This window comes from Tachypleus tridentatus, chromosome 3, assembly GCF_004210375.1.
Source record: "Tachypleus tridentatus isolate NWPU-2018 chromosome 3, ASM421037v1, whole genome shotgun sequence".
Classification (NCBI taxonomy): Eukaryota; Metazoa; Arthropoda; class Merostomata; order Xiphosura; family Limulidae; genus Tachypleus; species Tachypleus tridentatus.
Genome location: NC_134827.1, coordinates 59,366,764 through 59,388,087, shown reverse-complemented (window position 1 = coordinate 59,388,087; position 21,324 = coordinate 59,366,764). Strand labels below are relative to the sequence as shown.

General features: G+C 33.9%; 1 pseudogene across 1 annotated transcript in view; it reads left to right on the top strand.

The window, feature by feature from the left end:
• Positions 1–15,878, top strand: part of LOC143246948 (neural cell adhesion molecule 2-like) — a 189,095-nt pseudogene extending 173,217 nt beyond the window's left edge. The window contains exons 9-11 of the transcript XR_013026279.1: positions 11,297–11,413; positions 15,530–15,557; positions 15,807–15,878. The product of XR_013026279.1 is annotated as a neural cell adhesion molecule 2-like (transcript). The remainder of the gene's footprint in view (positions 1–11,296; positions 11,414–15,529; positions 15,558–15,806) is intronic.
• The last annotated feature ends 5,446 nt before the right edge of the window (positions 15,879–21,324 follow it).

The window sequence follows — 21,324 nt, the reverse complement described above, 5'->3', positions numbered from 1 at the left end:
GATTAAGGATGGCTTGCGTGTAGCTTTGCGCGAAATTCAAAACAAACAAACAAATAATCCCTCTAACCTCTCACTGTTTGATTAAGGATGGCTTGCGTGTAGCTTTGCGCGAAATTCAAACCAAACCAAACCAATTAAAACACACGAAGAATAATAGACTGGCTAATTCTAAATGATATTGACATAGTTCCAGTTAAGCGTTTCGCTTTCCTTTGAAGATAAGATTTAACAATCTGTTTACAAAGATCTCGTGTCTTTGAAATAAAGAAGACTTACTTCTGTTACCTTTAAACACATTTATTGATTAAATCATGTAGTTTTTATCTCATCATATTTATGAAGTTTGTAGCAGTAAATCGGCTTGAAGAGCCCAAATGTTGGACGAAATATCTCATCATGAGTAGATGTAGTCAGGTGACGTTCTTCATCAGTTTCATTAATAAATATTTGTAATTTCTAACAACCAGCTGCCTGAGGCCTAACGTTGTTTGATTTACTGACATTCAAGTATTATCAATTTTGAAATGAAGTAATAGGATTAGGAAAATGTAACACAAAATAAAAATATTTCCTTTATAAATAAGACCGATGATGAAAATTTCACACTAGGTGGTGTGAAACCTTGTCACATTTTTATAAACGTGTACACAAGGAAATTGACATGACTAAGTAATGAAATAAAGTTGAACACTCATAAGATAACAACAGCTTCGCGGAAAGGCAGCAAATGGACAGCTCCAACCGCCAATTCTTGAGCCACTCGAATCGAATAGTAGGACAGAGTGTAACATGACAACGTCTCACTGAATGTAATGGAACTCTAACCCGTAGACTGATAGTCGAACGTTCTAACTACTTGCCTATGCTATGTTAACCCTTAAAGGAGAGATAAAATAGATAAATGAAACTAGTGTACGACCTAATTTAAAAAATAGAATAAACCTTATTATACTTGTTATATCCCTTATTCTGACATTTCTTCATCTGTCCGTAGTGTTATATGAAGTGCTTTTATTTACAGCACTCTTTGTGTGGTTTTTATTATCTTCTTATCTCTTGATAGTGTTCATGTTTGGTCACGACATGTTAAGGTTTTCTTAAAGCTATTTGGATATCTTGATCGCCTACTTATACATTCCAAAACATCAACACTTTGTGTTTGTCAGACCAAAGTTTCTTCCTTTGTTTGTTTTCCAATCTGAGGGTTTGTGGTAAATATTTGTACTATGACACTTTCTCTGTTTCATTATTCTCAGATATATATGATAGTTGTTCTTGCGCAGCAAATATGACAGATAAATGGTGTTTGAAATGCCAGTGTACACTGTTTTGTTTCTTCCGGGAGATAGATTTTAAAGGATCAAACCAAGAATCTAGTTCTAAAGATACAATAAACACAATATTATTGTGTTAAAAATATATATAACTGATTATGTAATCATAACACAATAGCATTTGTATTTTATTCCAACCCTTTAGATTATTATATATTTTCATATTCTTAGGTTCTGAATGTAATACAGGTTTCTAATATTATGTTTTAATTAATTACAAACATTTTAAGGGGTTATTGGTTATTTTGTTTAAAGTTTTTTAATAAATTTGTGTCATTCTATAAATATAGATGGATTTTATATACTTTCGGTATTACATATAAATCACAAAAGTTTGTAAATACATCAATGAGTTTTAAAGTTTTACTAAGATTTGTTATATTTTGTACAATTAGTTTTTTTTTTCTTGAATGTAACGGCCCGACATGGCCAAATGTGTTAGGGCGTTCGACTCGTAATCCGAGGGTCGTTGGTTCGAATCCCGGTCGCACCAAACATGCTCGCCCTTTCAGCCGTGGGGGCGTTAAAATGTGACAGTCAATCACACTATTCATTGATGAAAGAGTAGCCCAAGAGTTGGCGGTGGGTGGTGATGACTAGCTGCCTTCCCTCTAGTCTTACATTGCTAAATTAGGAACGGCTAGCGCAGATAGTCCTCGAGTGGCTTTGCGCAAAATTCAAAAGAAACAAAGAAGTGTATGTGTGTGTGTGTTTTACGTACAGCAAAGCCACAAAGGGCTATCTGCTCAGCCCACCGAGGGGAATCGAACCCTGATTTTAGCGTTGTAAACTGGAGACATACCGCTGTAATAGCGGGGAGAAACAAAGAAGTAATAACGCTAAAATACAAGGTTTTATTCCCATGAGGAACAAATAGCCATAGCACAGGGAGATTTAATTTGCATATTTTCGTATTTAATCAGATTTGAAAATAAACGCCCTATTGTACAAATTATGTAATTATTGTAACATACTAACACCTTCCTGAAATGGTTGTCAGTATGAGTAATTACGTATTTTTATTATTGTAGAAAATATTTTATTTATACCAATCTTCACAAGGTTTACAAATACAACAAATATTTTGAGTATACTGTGAATATAAATGTAATCTGAAAACAATGAAAATAGCAATGATGTTTGAAAATAAGGAAAATAGCAACAATGTTTGAAACCAATGAAAATAGCAACAATGTTTGAAAAGAATGAAAATAGCAACAATGTTTGAAAATAATGAAAATAGCAACAACGTTGAAAAACAATGAAAATAGCAACAGTGTTTGAAAACAATGAAAATAGCAACAATGTTTGAAGACAATGAAAATAGCAACAACGTTTAAAAACAATGAAAATAGCAACAATGTTTGAAAATAATAAAAACAAGTGAAAATTTAGTATTATAATTCCAACACAATAAACACTAATAATTGAAACTAATTACCAACTCATAGAAAATACCCACATATACTTCCACAATTAATTAGTTCGAATTAGTGTTAGAGAATTTTATTGGTGTTTTAAGAAAAACAGCAACAACGTTCAAAACAATGAAAATAGCAACAACGTTTGAAAACAATGAAAATAGTAACAACGTTTGAAAAGAATGAAAATAGCAACAATGTTTAAAAACAATGAAAATAGCAACAATGTTTGAAAACAATGAAAATAGCAACAATGTTTGAAAACAATGAAAATAGCAACAACGTTTAAAAACAATGAAAATAGCAACAGTGTTTGAAAACAATGAAAATAGCAACAACGTTCAAAAACAATGAAAATAGCAACAGTGTTTGAAAACAATGAAAATAGCAACAATGTTTGAAAACAATGAAAATAACAACAACGTTTAAAACAATGAAAGTAGTAACAATGTTTGAAAACAATGAAAATAGCAACAATGTTTGAAAACAATGAAAATAGCAACAATGTTTTAAAGAATGAAAATAGCAACAACGTTTGACAACAATGAAAATAGCAACAACGTTTGAAAACAATGAAAATAGCAACAATGTTTGAAATCAATATAAAGAAATAAATTGAGGTACTTAAAAAGATATATATATTATATTGGTTATTTGTAAGGTTTATAATAAAACAAAATATTAAATAGAAACGACAAAAGTGTCATCGCATAGAAGCTTACTTTTCAAGCTACATATAAAATCTGACAACAAAACATTTTAATATCTTACGCTGAACTTTGAGTTATAAACTGATGTACGTATTTTTACATATATTTCTTTAACTTCACTGTACAGAGAATACATGAACATCGGCATGACACTAAAGAAACATACTATAAGTTAAATTACAGTTTTCTCTGTTTCGGGTTTTAATAACAATGTGTGTTTCGCATAGAGTCCCCAAAAGTATTCAAAGAATATATATTCAGGAAAATTCCACATGTTCAGAATCTCAGGAAGAACGGTTATGAATCTGTTTTTATGTTTACGTGTGTTAATTCATCATGATGTTTGTCAACAGTCAAAGGCTGAATTCCAAATAACGAATCAATCAACCTTATTATCTCCAACTAACATATAACGTATATCTATTTGAGATATAGAGTATTTACTCAGAAGGCCAAGCGTGTTAAGGCGTTCGACTCGTAATCTTAGGATTGCGGGTTCGAATCCAGTCACACCAATCATGCCCGCCCTTTAGCTGTGGCGGCGTTATATAATGTGACGGTCACTATTCGTTGGTAAAGAGTAGCCCAAAAGTTGGCGCTGGGTGGTGATGACTAGCTGCCTTCTCTCTAGTCTTTCACTGCTAACTTAGGGACGGCTAGCGCAGATAGCCCTAGAGTAGCTTTGTGCGAAATTCAAAGCAAACAAACATTTACTTAGAAGATCGCATCCATCAAGGATTCATTCCTTAGAATTAGGTTGGATGTATTTTGTATTCACGCTGTCGTGACTGTCAAGCTAAATTACTAATGTAAATATTCTAATAATAATAATTTTAATCCATACATTTTAGGTTTAAGTAGGTGGCGCGATTGGTAACTGGAAAACCAACTTCAGAAGACGTGTTAATACTTCCAATATATATTTCATGATTATGTATTTTTCAAGAATCCGTCAATTTTCTTCAGATTTTAATAGTTCTAGAATACAGAGTTGGACCTATAGAATAATTATAATTAGTCTTAACTATAATCATTTATAGGTGAAAGTAAAGAAAAATATGCAAGTCGTCCTATATATATCTACTTTACCCAGTGCCAATGAAGCCTTCCGTTAATACCAGTAACATCAGGTCAGACATGGCAGTGTATTGTTTTGTACTGACCTTTGTATCGGTTTATCTAATAGTATGTTAACAAACTAATTCACTGGTGGAAATTTCATTGTGAGAATGAACAATGCGTTGATAATGTAATATATTTTGAATCGTAGATCGCTTATTAAATTTGTCCCCTGCTAGTACAGCGGTATGTCTCCGGATTTACAACGCTAAATTCAGGGGTTCGATTCCCCTCGGTGGGCTGAGCAGATAGCCTTTGTGGCTTTGCTAAAAGAAAACACACAAACACACATTCTAGTGGCCCGGCATGGCTAAGTGTGTTAAGGCGTGCGACTCGTAATCTGAGGGTCGTTGGTTTGAATCCCGGTCGCACCAAACATGCTCGCCCTTTCAGCCGTGGGGCGTTAAAATGTGACAGTCAATCACACTATTCGTTGATGAAAGAGTAGCCCAAGAGTTGGCGGTGGGTGGTGATGACTAGCTGCCTTCCCTCTAGTCTTACACTGCTAAATTAGGGACGGCTAGCACAGATAGCCCTCGAGTAGCTTTGTGCGAAATTCCAAAACAAACTTATTAAATTAAATAAATAAGATAACTTCCTCTCTAGTTTTGTTTTATGAATTTGTCTGCACGGTTACGTGTAATTTTTCTTCCAAGTGTCCGGTTTCCCAGCTAGCATAAGATAATTCAGAAAACAACAACAACATATTTGTAGCGCAACTTATATTCCTTGTTGATTCTTGTGTGTGATAATCCTTGTCCCTTCTTGATCCTATAGGAAACAACTTGTAAACTGAACTCAGTGTGATTACTTGTGTGAAGAAGTCTTACGTCAACAGTGACCATTAGTACCTTTTCTTAACGAGGAATGCGGACTCGTGTTGTTATATACGTACAAACACACACAAACAAATACGATTAGTCTATAAACCAATAATGCTGTAACTTGGTGCAATTATTCACATACATAGATACATATAATTTGAAACATTTGTTTAAATCGTTATAGAAACTTAAACAGTTTTCGTTTGTCTGTACATGAACTTCAGACGCACAGACTGGTTGAATCTGGTTCATTCTGTTCTGATTTAAGTTTGTTTATTACATGATAAACCTATCCTATCTCGAGAAGAATACCACATTAATTAATTGTGGTGAACTGCTTCATTATATTCATTGAACGTGCGATTAGGCATGCTTTTTGTGTCACTGGTCATTAAATTTGCATGTTTGCATTCACACAGTTGTTGTTCCAATGTATCTTGAGGTACGTCTAGACATCAAGGTCCATAACGTATTATATGTTCAAAATCGATATTTGATCTATTAGTCTAAAAATAAACAAAAGAAAACGTGTTACACATTTTTACGTTTAAAGATACCGTGTTTCTCTGATAATAAGACCTACCCATAAAATAAGACCTAGTGTGATTTTTGGGGATAGTTTTAATATAAGCCCTACCCTTAAAATAAGCCCTAGTTAAGAGTGGCAGGAAGAGGAAAGAAATAAAAAAAAATTAATTTATTAATTAGTTTAATAGTTAGTTAATTAGTTTGTTTAAGTATTGATCAGTTAGTTTAATAGTTTAATAATAGTTTATTTTAAATGGTTAGTTTAATAGTTTTACTTTATAACTTCATTTTTTTAATATATCAAAATAAGACATCCACCGAAAATAAGCCCTAGTGTCATATTTTGGAGTAAAAATTAATATAAGCCCTGTCTTATTTTCGGAGAAACACGGTAACTGTTAAATCAATATGTGTAAAACATTTGGAGGGTGGATAGGTCCTAAGAAAGGGTTTACTTTTTGAGTTTTGCTTTAGCCATCCCTAATTTAGCAACCTTAGACTTGTAAGAAGCCATATAATCATTACCACCAACCGCCAACTCTTAGGTTACTCTTTTATTAAATATGGTGGGGTTAATCGTGTCATATAACACCCCTAGAGATGAAGGAGCGAGCATATTCGTTGTAACGGAAAATTGAACCTGCAACCTTCAGATTACAAGTCGAGTGCCTTAACCACCTGGCCATGCCGGGTCCTGAGAATGGGGAGTTTCAGAAAATGTATTATTGTGTCTAATTAATTTTTAGACGACGTAATATTAGTGTTTTTAATATACAATATTTCTTTCTTTCTTGTGCAAGTCTTATGAATTTACGCCTCAGATGTAATTTAGGTATATTAGATGGACCGTTAGCGATACGGTGTAAACTAGACGACCAATAACAAATCGTGTACCCTTAGTTATTCACTCAATGAATGTGGTGTAACCGTACATTAGTGTTCTCTTAGTAATTTTGCAAAGGCAAGCGAAAAATATTTTCTTATTAAAAGAGGTAATTTTAATCAATGGTTAATAGCAAAGGTCAGCATTTAATGTACTGCTGTAAATATGATGAAACGTAGTCTGTGTTTATCTGAAACAAACTATAGTATCGTCTTTGAAATTTAATAAATCTTTATTAATGATTTCCATGAATCTATCAGGAAATAAAAGGCTTTTATGTTCCATAACATTTTTCTTCTGGCTAGAAGTTGACGATCCACTAAGAGCTAATAATCTACACAACATTCTAGAGAAAACATAGATAGATAAAAGAAAACATTAATTAGTGATGTCGAGAAAACCCACTTGTAGAGAAATTTATATGTAAAACGGCTCGTTTGGGTTGAGAAAATATTTTACGATGAGGAGCGAACAACGTTTCGACCTTCTTCGGTCATCGTCAGGTTCACAAAGAAAGAAAGAGGTAACTGACCCGAAGCTGACCACATGTTTGAAAGGGGTTGTGTAATTGAGTGTCGGAATGTAGAGGGCGATGTTAGATGTTTGAATATATAATTTTATATTATTTATTTTATTACTTTTAATATAGGTATAAAGGTCGTCCTTTGTATTGGTTTATTTTGGGTTTAAGTTGTTGTATAAGTAAGGCTTCTTTAATTTTGCGTTTGTTTATATTTTTCTATATTTAGTATTTAAGTGTTTTCTATGGTTATATTTTGTTTATTTGACTTGCAGTGTTCGAAAACGTGTTAAGGTGACTTTTATGTTCTTTGAATCTAGTTTCCATTTTTCTACTTGTTTCTCAATATGGAAGTCGTGGCAGTTATCACATTGTATTTTATAAATAATGTTGGTGTGGTGTTTGTCAGTGTAGTTTTTACATAGTATAGACCTCAGTTTTGTGCCTGGTTTTGAATAAATTTGGTATTAACTGGAATGTCATATTTTGTTTCTAGTTTTGCCAAACTTTGGTTATTTGTCTGCTGATGTCAGGAATATATGGTATACAGCAGTATATGGTTTCGTGATTTTTGATTCGTGAGATATATTTACTTTAGTTGGTTGATTTTGCTTTCTGTCTAGGTGTGTGCATATAATGTTTTCCACGGTTTGTGGAGGAAACTTATTTATGTTGATGAAGTATTGTTGTATTGTGTCTAATTCATCGTTAATTTTATCTGGTGAGCATAGTTTTATGGCTGTGTTTATTTGGTTTGTTAGTATGTTGAGTTTTGTTTTGTTTCATGTGCTGAGTCCCAAGGAATGTATAGTCCAGTCTGAGTGATTTTTCGGTGGATTTCTGTTTTAAATTGTGTGTTGGTTCTTGTAATTTTGAGGTTAAGAAATGATATCAGATTGCTATTTCCTTGGGACTCAGCGCAGTATGTTTATAACATGAACATTCGTGTTATATTTCTTGAGATCTGACTACCAGAAATGGACTTTATTTTTCTTCATTTTTAAGTGCAAACAAACAAGTCCGTCATTTTGTGAAAATATTTTGTACCAATCTGAAACTTTCAGTAAACGTGCAACAGTTACAATCACATCAAAATATTTAACTCAATAATGTGTGTGGCCAGCACGGGCTGCAGTAATGTCCGCTAGGCGGCGTTGCATACCGTCAACTAACGTTACAAGTCTTGGATTTGGAATTCTCTTCCACTCTTCAGTCAGTGCTTGACGTAACTGCTGTAGGGCTGTAAGGGGACTGTTCCTGTTCCTGACTGTACGGCCAAGTTCATCCCAGAGATGTTCTATCGGTTTGGTAGGTAGGCTTACAACTTGTTAATCAAGGACCAACACACCACGTAGTTGCAAGAAATCTTGCACATTGCGAGCATTATGAGCCGGTGCATTGTCGTGCTGCAGCCTGAAATTGTCCTGAAAAAAACCCTGAGCAAATGGCAGTAAGTAGTGATCCAGGATATCCGGATACACAGCACCAGTGACGTTTTGATCCAGAATGACCAACTGGCTGACAGCTGCAGAATGTACATCAGACGGGTACTGAACCTCCGCCTCCTGCGACGTTGGGTTGGACATTTTCATCATTTAGCTGTTTTCCAGGAAGCCTGTGCACTCGTATCCGTCCATCAGTGGGGTAGAACAGAAATCTAGATTCGTCAGCAAAACTACTTGATTCCAGTGTGCTGTGGTCAGTTACGGTATTGCTGAGCCCTCTGCAGCCTGTTGTTTTGAAGTCTGGCTGTCAGTGTAGGTTTCTTGACCATCCGTCTTGCTCCGTATCCAGCTTTCAACAGCCGTCAGTTAACCATCTGTTGTTAAGTCCGGATCAGTTGTTACGGGCGTAACTCGGAACCAATCAACGTGGGGACATCGTAATGGTGAGTGTCCGGCGGTCATCGCGTGCTGTAGTGGCACGTGGATGGCCCATAGCTCAGCTGTGACTCCAACTTTGGTTGGAGCTCTTCTTCTGAGAACTCTGTTGACGGTCCGCCTGGATGCACCAAGTGGTTTTGCAATATCACCTTGTCTCAACCAAAAGTTGTTGCAGGCAACCATCTGATTTCTCAAATCTACGTTAGTAGGACCTGGCATAATGTCTAAAATATTTACAGAGTTAAAAAGTGTCGCTAACAGGTTGGGTGCAAAAGTAGCCCCAAAATCTCTGGCTTTTATACCTCACCCCAGACACTGCGTTTGGGACAAGGCTCAGAACAGTCCCATGTTAAAGGGATTAAACCGACTCATAATGAACTCAGATAATGCACAATAATAGAGAACTAAAACTTGAAACTATAAGGGCAACACACAAAGTGAATTTAGTTTTAATTTTTTTCCAAAATTCACATTTTTCGAACATGTAACAACCTTTCTGAGAAAGAGTGTCGTCTGGCTTCGTGTCAATTAGAAGCGAGTAGTTTGCGATTGGTCGGAAATTAATATTATATTTCAACTAAAATGTATGTATTTTCACTGTTTATAAACGTATCTTTGTTAGATCGTCGAACTATGCCAGAAAAAGAAATTAAATTATTAGATTTAATTATCAAATTTATTTTGTTTAAATTTGTAACATCTGCGTTTTTTCTACACCTTTGTTCTTTATTAAGTAATTCAGTGGACTCGGCAGATAGCCCGATGTGGCTTTGCAATGAAAACACACACGCACACCTTAAGTAATTGACGGTATTTCAGATGTATTATAACGTGTTCCTGTTTTAGATAGTTAAATTATTAGTTAGTGAACAAATGAAATATTTGTAACCCTATCTAATATCACACAGATTTGTCTATCCCATAGGTAGAAATCTAGCAACGAACAATGTAGTGATTTAAGCTCCGAGTGAGCTTATGTATTTTATATTTTGTGTAAAGAAGTAAAAAGAATGACAGTCATTTCCTGTAAAACATTTATTTTATAAAGGATTAAACCTGTTCTGTCTCAAGCAGTTACTAGCTCATGTAAACAAGAATCATAGAATTTTACACTGACACGGACTATGTCACAATAATTCGCTAGGGATCGCCAATTAAAACAGACGCAATATCGTTATGTAAATATAACACAAAATAATATAATTCTGATTGTTTGTTTTGAATTTCACACAAAGCTACTCGAGGGCTATCTGCGCTAGCCGTCCCTAATTTAGCAGTGTAAGACTAGATGGAAGGCAGCTAGTCATCACCACCCACCGCCAACTCTTGGGCTACTCTTTTACCAACCAATAGTGGGATTGACAGTCACATTATAACGCCCCCACGGCTGGGAGGGCGAGCATGTTTTGTGCGACCGGATTAGAACCCGCGACCCTCAGATTACGAGTCGCACGCCTTAACACACTTAGCCATGCCGGGCCACAATAATTCTGAAGTCTACATATTTTACTTGGTATATAATGAAAGAAATGTCAGTGTTCGTCCACCACGGAAATGTTGACATAATAGAAGATATAAATTTATATATAACCTTAATCGTAATATATAGACAGCTTACTTAGTTAGGAACTATTTAATATATTATTTTATGGATACGCATGTTAGTGAATTCATATGGTTAGAATAATAAAAGTACAACTTTTAAAAGGAATATTTAACTCCGGTGCTTGCAGGACAGATACAGTTTGATATATATTGATAAATTATTTAGATAATTTTACGAATTAAAACATAAACGAGTGTTAAACTCAAATTACGTTTACGTAAATTTCATGAACGAATTACTCATAAATTGTTAAAGAGATACCTGAGGTATTAACGTTAGCTCCCTAGTGGCACAGCGCCTCATCTGTGGGCTTGTAACGCTAGAAACTGTGTTTAGATGTCCTCGACAGAGCACAGACAGCTTACTGTGTAGCTCTGTACTTAATTTTAAACAAACAAACAAACAATTAAAATCAGCTAGATTCTCGTGAACAGTTTACTATGTTAAATGATGACATGTATTTTACAGATGCCAAATGGAATGCAAAAAATTAGTCCTGTGCTAATAATCTTGAGTGGAGTGACTGGTGGACTGTTTTTAGTGGTCATCATTGTATTTTCATTTTACGATGTCGCAACTCAAACGGTAAGCTACTTTTAAGTTGTTATGTTTTACGATTATAGCAGTTTTATGTTGAATTTAATGTTTATAAATCTTGAGTTGTGGTTTGTTCTTCGCTTAGAAACAGAAATTCGACCTCTGAACTTTGTAAAGGATTCATGAGATTAATAAAAAAATAATCTCAGTTATTAACCCTTTATAAAAGCGTGATAAGTGTAATAAGTTTTGTTCTATTCCAATGAGGCCGGACATGGCCTGGTGGTTAAGGCACTCGACTTGTAATCCGAGGGGCGCGGGTTGGAATCCTCGTTACACGAAACATGACGTTCAATCCTACTATTCGTTGGTAAAAGAGTAGCCCAAGAATTGGTGGTGATGACTAACTGTCTTATACTGCTAAATTAGGGACGGCCAGCACGGATAGCCCTCATGTAGCTTTTACCGAAATTTAAACCAATAATTCTAATCTTAGAGTTAATTGACATAGGAATTCATTGATTTATACAAATTTCGAATAACGGTGGCTGAGATGTACGACAGAGAATTTACAACGCTGAATATCTGTGTCCGATCCCTACATTGGACACAACATGACAGACACAGAGATTTTTGCTTAAACTGCAAATAAAAAATAACTGTTAACGTTAAAATATTTCCCGAATTTTAAGTGTATATTTTACGATACAAAGTTGATTATTAAAAAAAATCATTTTATAAACAAATGTGAAATTGGTAGCTTCTCTCCTGTACGACGTGACACTTGTCTTGGTCGTCCAATCAACAAACACTATCTCTTTCTCTCTCTCTCTCTTTATATATATATATATATGGTTCGGCATGGCCAAATGGGTTAAGGCATTTGACTCGAAATTTGAGGGTCGCGGGTTTGAATCCCGGTCGCACTAAACATGATCGCCCTTTAGCCGTGGGGCGTTATAATGTGACGGTCAATCCCACTATTCGTTGTTAAAAGAGTAGCCCAAGAGTTGGCGGTGGGTGGTGATGACTAACTGCCTTCCTTCTAGTCTTACACTGCTAAATTAGGGACGGCTAGCGCAGATAGCCTCAAGTAGCTTTGAAATTCACAAAAACACAAACACTCTCTCTCTATCTAAATATATATATATATATTTATGGGAAGCGTCGACTTGTCAAGCTATCCTGAACAAAAGTCTTCCGCTACGTCGTTCTTTTCTGTCTCTATAGTCTTTTTGAGGTTAGTTTTCCACAAATGTCACGCTGTACTAGGCAGCTGTTAACCAATTCGTATGTGTTTGTTCTCTCTGAAGACTCTGTCTAAATCATCCATAAAATAAGTTCGATTTTACGCTGAAATTAGATATATTGATTTTTTGAAGAAAACACTTTAACGAGAGACTTTAGCTTCAAAACTTTCAAGTGTAGGTTTATAATAATTGATCAGCGTCGAAGACACAGACCTATATCATCACCAGATGGTAAAGTGATTTTGTTATAGGTATTTGGAAAACAGGGTTTCTGTTCTTCTACCACACATCCAGTTTCGTTTTCAAAATGTTACAAAGATTCTTTAAACATAATTAATCCATAAAATCCAATCTTCCAATAAAATCCCTTAAAATTACCGACAACATATTTTAAAGGTTATCATAACAAAACAAAAATAAAAAAGAAATTAAAGTGGTAAAGAATTAGAAGACAGATGACGGGCATATGAAATATATTTTCTACATTCATTATGAAACATAAAGTTATAAAAAAGATTCTGTGTTGTGAAACCTTCCAGTAGTCACTGTTGCTGAAGAGGAATCATGCTTTTGTCGTTTTCATGGAAAACAAAACAAATAATATGTTAAAATAATACATATTTTAATTTTAAAATACTACGTTTCACTAGGTCTTTTAGCGTCATTTATAAGGTAGAATTGAATAATAGAACAAATTCGTTATGTGTTTTCATGTCCATCATTTTGGTGTATTTATCTGAGTGTGCTGGATAAACTCAGCAAAACTGTTTGTTTTAAACTAAAATAACCATAGGTTATTTTAAAACCTATAAAAAACCAAATATGGTTTTCTGAACCATAGTAATTATTATATTAATAAAGAGAGCTTTAGTTTTCATTTCACTGATGGTTTATTCTTCAATATAACCTTACCTAACTTAACCTGTTTTTTTTTAAACTAAAATAAGTTTTTGAACCATAGTAATTATTATATTGATAAAGAGAGCTTTAGTTTTCATTTCACTGGTTTATTCTTCAATATAATAAGATATATCACTTTAATAAATTATATCTAATCAGAGTTATTCGTATTATTTGTAATTCAGAACCGTAGACGTTATCCACAAGCGTAAGTTTACAAGGGATTCGATAGAAGATACAATAAATACTACAAAATTTATTTCGATTTATAAAGGATTATTATTGTGGTGAAAAATATTTAATAGTATACAAAATAATCGTTGATATAAATAGTGACGAAAATAGTGTTTCGTAACAGTTTTGTACCATGCATTTTGAAACTGACATATTTAAATTATATTGAATAACCTCCAACAATGTCCTTTATTAAAAACATTACAGTACGTAAGGATGTATATGGGTTATTTTAATAATGGAAGCCATTCTTCTTCGATAATAACGGAAACCACACAGTTTGTTATGATTATTTAACGAGTATCGGCCCGGCATGGCCAAGCGTGTGGCTTGCGACTCGTTGTCTGACGGTCGCGGGTTCGCATTCCCGTCGCGCCAAACATGCTCGCCCTTTCAGCCGTGCGGGCGTTATAAAGTGACGGTCAATCCCACTATTCGTTGGTAAAAGAGTAGCCCAAGAGTTGGCGGTGGGTGGTGATGACTAGCTGCCTTCCCTCTAGTCTTACACTACTAAATTAGGGACGGCTAGCACAGATATTCCTCGAGTAGCTTTGTACGTAATTCAAAACAAACAAACAAACGTAACGAGAAAGACTCGTGCTATAGTTGTTTCTCTTGACATTACAAGTACGTTGAATGGGGACATTACTTACTGATGATAAAGTGGAATAGAAACTAGCCACCAAATCAATAGAATTGCATTGTTAGAAGAAACTTCGTTCTTTCTGTGGCAAAACGAACAGGTAATTAGTAATATTTGAAAGAATACAAAAGGCTTTTAAAGCGTGTATTATATGGAATACACGTTTTAGTTTTGACAGTTAACCAAACCTTATTAAAACACAGTTGACTTGTAATCACGCTAATGTGTCACGTAACTAAAATCAACTCACAAATACCAATTCATTTGTCGTTATGTATAATTAAGGTAGTAACTTAAATAAAACTTAAACTATTTAACTTACATATATACCAATGAAATGTTTATATTATTATGTACTTTCACGTGCATTTCTTTCCACCTTTATCGTAACAAAGATTAGATAAGATATCAATGGATGTTCAACAGTTAAAGTTCATTTCATATCGTACTATCTCATTTAATCCAATTCATTTACAGGAGTCATATACATAAATATGTTTATCTAATGAACATTTGAATATTACTTGAATTCATCTCAAACCATATCACATTCTCAGAGAAAGTTATTCTCAAGGGTATTACTTTCGTTAGAGGTATATTTAAGCGTTATTTTTTAACATCCGTATAACGTGTGTGTTTTCTTATACCAAAGCCACATCTGGGTATCTGCAGAGTGGAATCGAACCCCTACTTAAGCGTTGTAAATCCGGAGACTTGCCGCTGTACCAGCAGGGAACCCGTAAAACGCAAGACAAAAATTAATCTTAGTATAATTAAGGTTGTCATTAGGAAAGAGTGTTATATATACCTAATATCGTACTTTTTTATTTACTAACTTTCTCGGAAGGACACAAGGCCTATGTCATGAATAAGAGTTGTTGTCTTGCTTTGTGATCTGACAACAACATATACGTAACTGATCACGCGCTCTGTAATGAGAATCGTGTATTAAGTTATTAGAAAGACGTGTGCAGGAAGCTTATATGTACACAGAAACATGCGTATAAACAAAAGTCACAAGTTTTATCGAACTAAATTTAGAAAACAATAACAATTTATATTTCAAAATGAACTGTATAATATAACTGTAAACATTCATAGAACTCATTATTTATTTATACTGGTTTTTCCCCACAGGGCGCCAGTCAAAAGAACACGTAATAAAGTGAGTAGTAATTTAATAACCAATAGATTTATGATAATTGAAACTAATATTCTTTATATTTTAAAACATGAACTTACAAAATATTTATTTTGTTACGGAAATACTACATTGTAAGAAAATTATATATCTCGAAGAGTTTCTTTTTTTCTCTCTGAACGTGTGAAATCAGTAAAAATCGACTTATTTTGAATCTTTAAAATTTTATATATTATATATTCCAAACTGTCAATAATTCATGAGTTTTTATAGGAATGACACTATTGCGAACACATACGGAAAGAGTGATATGTCATCTCAGAAGTGTCCAGATATTATCCCAGGTAAGAATGATAAGGTAATGATTTGGGAAATCTATAACTCGTGGTTCGTTTTCTTTTTTACCAAGTATAATATGTTAAGAGATAAAAATGTTTGCATATAGTTTTCAATAAATTAATTATAACTTGCGAAAAAAAATTAAAATTTGACGTAATCTTAAGGTGTTAAAACGTACGTCTTCATGATGTGACACATCATGTGGTTTGGAAGTGTTTATAGCAAAAGGTATATCTAATTTACAAGTCCCCTTATAACGCTGAAACACTGGGCTTCGAAACTCGTGGTGGGTACAGTACAAGTAGCGTGTTATGTGGCTTTGTGCTTAACACTTGCGTACATATAAATTACCAGATTGGAAATATTTGGTGTTCTCGGAATGTCTCGTTTAATTGTGAAAACATGAATTTTGGGTGTTACTCACTGTACTACGATGTTATAAATATCTACAGGTCTCTAGGTACAGTTTTATTAAATGTTTTCGATTGTTCTATCAAGAGGACTTCTAAAATGAATGAAATAAACGGCTTAGTATTGAGTGATGCTGACGTTTCGTTTTATGATACTAATTTTGATATATGCAAATTAAAGATAAAACCAAGTTCAACTGTAGCGGTACTCATTAGAAAATTACCTCCGCCTCGCATCGTTCATTAAAATTCTAGACTCTCTTGAAAAATACCAAAATGTGTCCGCTTGTCCGTCGTTACCAATCGGTATGGACCAGATTTAGCAGAACAATGATATTGTGCGTTTAACGACTAAACGTAATCATAAATGCTCACTTTTACTCAGTTATGGAGCAAAAATAGTGTGAAAAATTGGTTTCCGTATTAACATATAAGGATCTTTTGGGGGATTTTCGTGGCCTTGACCTTTTCTTTGAGCCTCTAGGGACAAACCACTTCTAAGTTGGATCACAGTTTAAATGTATACTAACTTTTGTCCAACTTTATTCAACCGTTTTGAGAAATACTGAAGACAAACACACTTAGGAATGAAAAGATAATCGGAGTAGGTAATAAATTAATGGAAAAATCTGATATTGGTTATTATTATTACGTTTTATGACTTATACAGCATTCAGCGCACCATTGATAATGATGAAGCAAATAGAAAAGATGTGACCAAGGTCTCCACTTTGGATCCTTAAGTCCATGGTCTGGTTTCCATTGAAAAAAAATTGCTTGCATACTTTGGGAACTGACAGTCAAATCTCACCATTCAATGAGCTTGCCTAAAGGCTGGCGGCGAATGCTATAGATTGAAACTAACAAACATTCGAAGCAAGTCTATAATTTTAACTATACTTCACAGAATGGTAAATTTTATGACAGCCGTCAACAGTCAGATATTGATCGTTATTTCCAGGGCTTTAGATGGTGCTATAATATAATTTTATTTTCATAGACATTCCATCATTGAATGGTCTTTAACGCCTATTTACAAATAGAAACTTCTGTGAGAATGAACTGGCTTGAACTTTATAATGTGACGGTCAATCCCACTATTCGTTGGTAAAAGAGTAGCCCAAGAGTTGGCGGTGGGTGGTGATGACTAGCTGCCTTCCCTCTAGTCGTACACTGCTAAATTAGGGACGGCTAGCGCAGATAGCCCTCGAGTAGCTTTGTGCGAAATTTCAAAACAAACAAACAAACAATGAACTTTATATGTAACAACTTTGGGACCGAATAAAGATATATATATCACCAACAAGTCACACATTGGGAAATAATCAGGTGTTGTAACGACAATACCATATAATACCAATTTGTATGGTGTTCATATGGGTCTTAATAATTAAATTTAGGCCAGAAGTCCTTAGAACTTCACCTGTTATTCACATAAAACACCAAATTTCAATATGGTCAATTGAACCACTGTTTTCACGCTATTTATCATGTGACCTTGTAAGTAAGTGAGGAACGTACTTATGTCCGTAATAAAATTTCTTGGTCCGCTTTCCTCCATAACTTCCTTTTAATACCAAATTTACTTTCGTGTGACTTTTAGAACCAGAAATAGTGACTTTTAAATATAGGCATCGAATATTTTGGTCTTTGGAGAGTTCCCAGTCAAAGTTGATAACCAGAAGTCGGGTGATACCAGATAATATTTTGGTGCTTTTATCACGCTAAACCATTCGATGAAATGGCCTTGTCTCTGGCGGGAAGCGATAAGTTCACAAACTTTTAACGACAAAATCCCTGATTCGATTCTCCACAGTAAATTCAGTAAAACACCTTAGTGAGGAAATATGTTTGTTTGTTTTGAATTTTGCACAAAGCTACTCAAGGGCTATCTGTGCTAGCCCTCCCTAATTTAGCAGTGTAAGACTAGAGGGAAGGCAGCTAGTCATCACCACCCACCGCCAACTCTTGGGCTACTCTTTTACCAACGAATAGTGGGATCGACCGTAACAATATAACGCACCCACGGCTGAAAAGGCGAGCATGTTTGGCGCGACGGGGATGCGAACCCGCGACCCTCAGATTACGAGTTGCACGCCTTAACACGCTTGGCCATGCCTGGCCGAGGAGATATGTTAAACATAACTTTGCCCGAAAGATCGTAAAATATATATTGTAACGTTTTAAAGTTGTTTGGGTGAAGAAACACACATATAAGAGACGCGTGGACGTACTGTTAAGTGACAGTCGTCTGAAACGAACGATTTAAATATATTTATTGGAGATTAGTTCAGTGTTCGCCGCATTTTGTTTTTAAACTTTATCCTAAGGTTGTTAATTATTACTACACTCGAGTTTGTTACAAATAATTTCAAAAATTAAAAATAGACATAACTGCCCTTTCAGGAGAAAACCAGCTAAGGAATTTTAGCAGGTACGAAGACATCAAGAAAGATTACGAATCGCGAGTTGAAGATCTCTGGCAAAATGAACATACCAAAGCACCTGGAAGTTGTAGATCACCAGTTCTTGAAATGGTATATTTTTGTTTTACTTCGGATCTTTATTATAAACATTATTACTTGAAGTAATTACATCAACCATGAGCTGAATAATGGGTTTAAAAATAATTACCCTTTAATATTTCTGATTATTCTGAGTTTTTTTTTGCTAATTATAACAACAATACTTAAGATTAATACGTTATTAATCTCATGTAAACCTCATGTAAACATCTTTTAACAATAATAGGGTAATAAATAATAACGTTGGGTGTTCCATTCATCAACCCTGTGTGAGTAACTTACAACAATGACACCAAATTAACCGAAGTTTTTCAAATATAAAAAAGCAATTTCTTCTAAAATCCAACTTGAAGATCTTCCAAAAGTCAAATAAATATAATTAAAATCTGTTTTTTGTCTCTGATATAAGAAAGTGAAGTTCTTAGCTATGTAATAAATGAACAATAAATTATATTCTATAGCTTGTTTGAATGAAATACTAAGTTCGTATCAGTGATTTTCACCCATAGTTTTGTTTGCAGTTTTGTTTTTAAACACAGTACTACACATTTGTGTTTTTGTGCAGTTAACGACCACGGATATACCAATATCAAAAGAACAACTGCCTTCTGTTTAACTGAGTTAAAACCATTATGGGTTCACATATATAAGGGTTATTTTCTCCTTGAAATACATTAGTTTGACATTGTTAAACCGAATCTGCTGATTTGTTAACACTTTTCTAACGAATACATTGGATACATTCCATTTGACTTCGATCGTGAATAAATGTATCTCTATTATTAAGAGTAAACTCTATTCTTACACAATTATTTAGCAGGTATTCTCTGCTATGAAATTATTTTCTTATTTTATTTATTTCCGTAGTAACATTACACTGGTTAACACAACGTCTCTCTTTAATAACGTTTCTCACAATAAACACATACAGACATAGATGTTTCTAGTTCTGACGAACTCATGTCTTTTCTATCGAATTTGATCAATTTCTTTTAAACTATTTTAATACAAAACACTGTCATTTCTTACTTTATATTTTCAATACTATTTGCTGAAACCTGCTGAAACGTTCGTGATTTCGACAGTTCTATGGAGAATTCAAGAAACAATTTAAAAAATATATATATTTTGGAAACACGAATATATTATCTTTTGCTGTACGTGGATCTTTTAATATTATATGCAACAGTAGGTTAGCAGAAAGTCTATTAGAACTTACAAGACTAAAATACGAGGATACATTCATTGCGATGGACAGAATCGTATAAACCAGTTGTGTATTGGTAACTTAATCTTTATTACTGTGTCCTAATGCAACATTTACTTGTTTTATTCTAATAAAATAATTTAATTTATAAATTATTTGGTTGGATAGGATGAAGGGTAAATTACCACTTGCAGTCTCTTAGAAAGTAAGATATGTAAACACAAACAATACAACACGGGTGTATGTATATATATAAATAATGGTTATAGTGATCATTTTGTTCCTATGTACGAAAAAACGTAAACAAAAATTCTTTTATAAAAAAAAAAAAAAATACTCTGCACCAGGTCCCACGTCGTGGCGCTTTGTTGGCAGAAGAACACGAGATATTGTCTGAAACACAGTTTGTTCGGTCACCTGTTAAGAAGCGAGGTTTGACCGAAAATATCTCCAGTCCAGTTTGTATTCATTTGACCGCCGACAGACATCAAGATGAATTAACACACGTAAACATAAAAACAGATTCATAAATGTTTTTCCCGAGATTCTGAACATGTGGAATTTTCCTGAATATATATTCTTTGAATACTTTTGGGGACTCTATGCGAAACACACATTGTTATTAAAACCCGAAACAGAGAAAACTGTAATTTAACTTATAGTATGTTTCTTTAGTGTCATGCCGATGTTCATGTATTCTCTGTACAGTGAAGTTAAAGAAATATATGTAAAAATACGTACATCAGTTTATAACTCAAAGTTGAGCGTAAGATATTAAAATGTTTTGTTGTCAGATTTTATATGTAGCTTGAAAAGTAAGCTTCTATGCGATGACACTTTGTCGTTTCTATTTAATATTTTGTTTTATTATAAACGTTACAAATAACCAATATAATATATATATCTTTTTTAAGTACCTCAATTTATTTCTTTATATTGATTTCAAACATTGTTGCTATTTTCATTGTTGTCAAACGTTGTTGCTATTTTCATTCTTTAAAACATTGTTGCTATTTTCATTGTTTTCAAACATTGTTGCTATTTTCATTGTTTTCAAACATTGTTACTATTTTCATTGTTTTTAAACGTTGTTGCTATTTTCATTGTTTTCAAACATTGTTGCTATTTTCATTGTTTTCAAACATTGTTGCTCTTTTCATTGTTTTTTGAACGTTGTTGCTATTTTCATTGTTTTCAAACACTGTTGCTATTTTCATTGTTTTAAAACGTTGTTGCTATTTTCATTGTTTTCAAACATTGTTGCTATTTTCATTGTTTTAAAACGTTGTTGCTATTTTCATTGTTTTCAA